Source organism: Triticum aestivum, chromosome 3A (assembly GCF_018294505.1).
Source record: "Triticum aestivum cultivar Chinese Spring chromosome 3A, IWGSC CS RefSeq v2.1, whole genome shotgun sequence".
Lineage (NCBI taxonomy): Eukaryota > Viridiplantae > Streptophyta > Magnoliopsida > Poales > Poaceae > Triticum > Triticum aestivum.
Window position 1 is genome coordinate 297,015,969 of NC_057800.1, and position 2,563 is coordinate 297,018,531.

The following is a 2,563-nucleotide window of genomic DNA, read 5'->3' on the forward strand; positions in this document are numbered from 1 at the left end:
ACATCTCTTTGAATGGTGCATAGGAACACAAAAAAATGTCTGGAGTTCAAATAAGTTTAAAAAATAGAAGTGCCCGTGTAACAGATGAGTTCTCGTCCGAAACCCTGATACTCCGAAAGAGATTGCCCAGTTTGTACATGAAGTGCGTCCAGTTTCAGCCATAACCCTCTCTACTCTTTTTCTCATGCCATGTGGGTGATATGATGATACCATGCCAAGTTTCAACCTTTTTAGAGTTCATTTTGTAGTGATTTTCAATTTCACGGTCATTTAGCTCTCGAAACAAATAGGTAAATGACTGAAAAATATCAAATGATGTCAGAACATGTTGAAAATTAATGACCTCGCTTTGAAGGGTGCATACAGAACACAAAAAAGTCTGGATTTCAAATAAGTTTAAAAAAATGAAGTTCCCGTGTAACCTATGAGTTCTCGTCCGAAACCCTGATACTCCGAAAGAGATTTTCTAGTTTGTACACGAAGTGCGTCCAGTTTTTTCCGTAACCCTCTCTATTATTTTGCACATGCTATGTGGGAGAATGATGATACCATGCCAAGTTTCAAGATTTTCAGAGTTCATTTTGTAGTGATTTTCAATTTCACGGTCATTTAGCTCTCTAAACAAATAGGTAAATGACTGAAAAATAGCAAATGATGTTAGAAAGTGTTGAAAATTGATGACATCTCTTTGAATGGTGCATAGGAACGCAAAAAAATGTCTGGAGTTCAAATAAGTTTAAAAAATAGAAGTGCCCATGTAACAGATGAGTTCTTATCCGAAACCCTGATACTCCGAAAGAGATTGTCCAGTTTGTACAAGAAGTGTGTCTAGTTTTTGCCGTAACCATCTACTATTTTGCACATGCCATGTGGGTGAAATGATGATACCATGCCAAGTTTCAACCTTTTCAGAGTTCATTTTGTAGTGATTTTCAATTTCACGGTCATTTAGCTCTCTAAACAAATAGGTAAATGACTGAAAAATATCAAATGATGTCAGAACGTGTTGAAAATTGATGACCTCGCTTTGAAGGGTGCATGCAGAACACAAAAAAGTCTGGATTTCAAATAAGTTTAAAAAAATGAAGTTCCCGTGTAACCGACGAGTTCTCGTCCGAAACCCTCATACTCCGAAAGAGATTTTCCAGTTTGTACACGAAGTGCGTCCAGTTTTTTCCGTAACCCTCTCTATTATTTTGCACATGCTATGTGGGAGAATGATGATACCATGCCAAGTTTCAACATTTTCAGAGTTCATTTTGTAGTGATTTTCAATTTCACGGTCATTTAGCTCTCTAAACAAATACGTAAATGACTAAAAAATAGCAAATGATGTTAGAAAGTGTTGAAAATTGCCGACATCTCTTTGAATGGTGCATAGGAACACAAAAAAATGTCTGGAGTTCAAATAAGTTTAAAAAATAGAAGTGCCCGTGTAACAGATGAGTTCTCGTCCGAAACCCTGATACTCCGAAAGAGATTGCCCAGTTTGTACATGAAGTGCGTCCAGTTTCAGCCATAACCCTCTCTACTCTTTTTCTCATGCCATGTGGGTGATATGATGATACCATGCCAAGTTTCAACCTTTTTAGAGTTCATTTTGTAGTGATTTTCAATTTCACGGTCATTTAGCTCTCGAAACAAATAGGTAAATGACTGAAAAATATCAAATGATGTCAGAACATGTTGAAAATTAATGACCTCGCTTTGAAGGGTGCATACAGAACACAAAAAAGTCTGGATTTCAAATAAGTTTAAAAAAATGAAGTTCCCGTGTAACCTATGAGTTCTCGTCCGAAACCCTGATACTCCGAAAGAGATTTTCCAGTTTGTACACGAAGTGCGTCCAGTTTTTTCCGTAACCCTCTCTATTATTTTGCACATGCTATGTGGGAGAATGATGATACCATGCCAAGTTTCAACATTTTCAGAGTTCATTTTGTAGTGATTTTCAATTTCACGGTCATTTAGCTCTCTAAACAAATAGGTAAATGACTGAAAAATAGCAAATGATGTTAGAAAGTGTTGAAAATTGATGACATCTCTTTGAATGGTGCATAGGAACGCAAAAAAATGTCTGGAGTTCAAATAAGTTTAAAAAATAGAAGTGCCCATGTAACAGATGAGTTCTTATCCGAAACCCTGATAGTCCGAAAGAGATTGTCCAGTTTGTACAAGAAGTGTGTCTAGTTTTTGCCGTAACCATCTACTATTTTGCACATGCCATGTGGGTGAAATGATGATACCATGCCAAGTTTCAACCTTTTCAGAGTTCATTTTGTAGTGATTTTCAATTTCACGGTCATTTAGCTCTCTTCAGAAATTGGTAAATGACTGAAAATAGCAAATGATGTTAGAAAGTGTTGAAAATTTATGACGTCGCTTTGAATGGTGCATAGGAATGCAAAAAAGTCTGGAGTTCAAATAAGTTAAAAAAATGAAGTGCCCGTGTAACAAATGAGTTGTCGTCCGAAACCCTGATACTCCGAAAGAGATTTCCAAGTTTGTACATGAAGTGCGTCCAGTTTCTGCCATAACCCTCTCTACTCTTTTTCGCATGCCA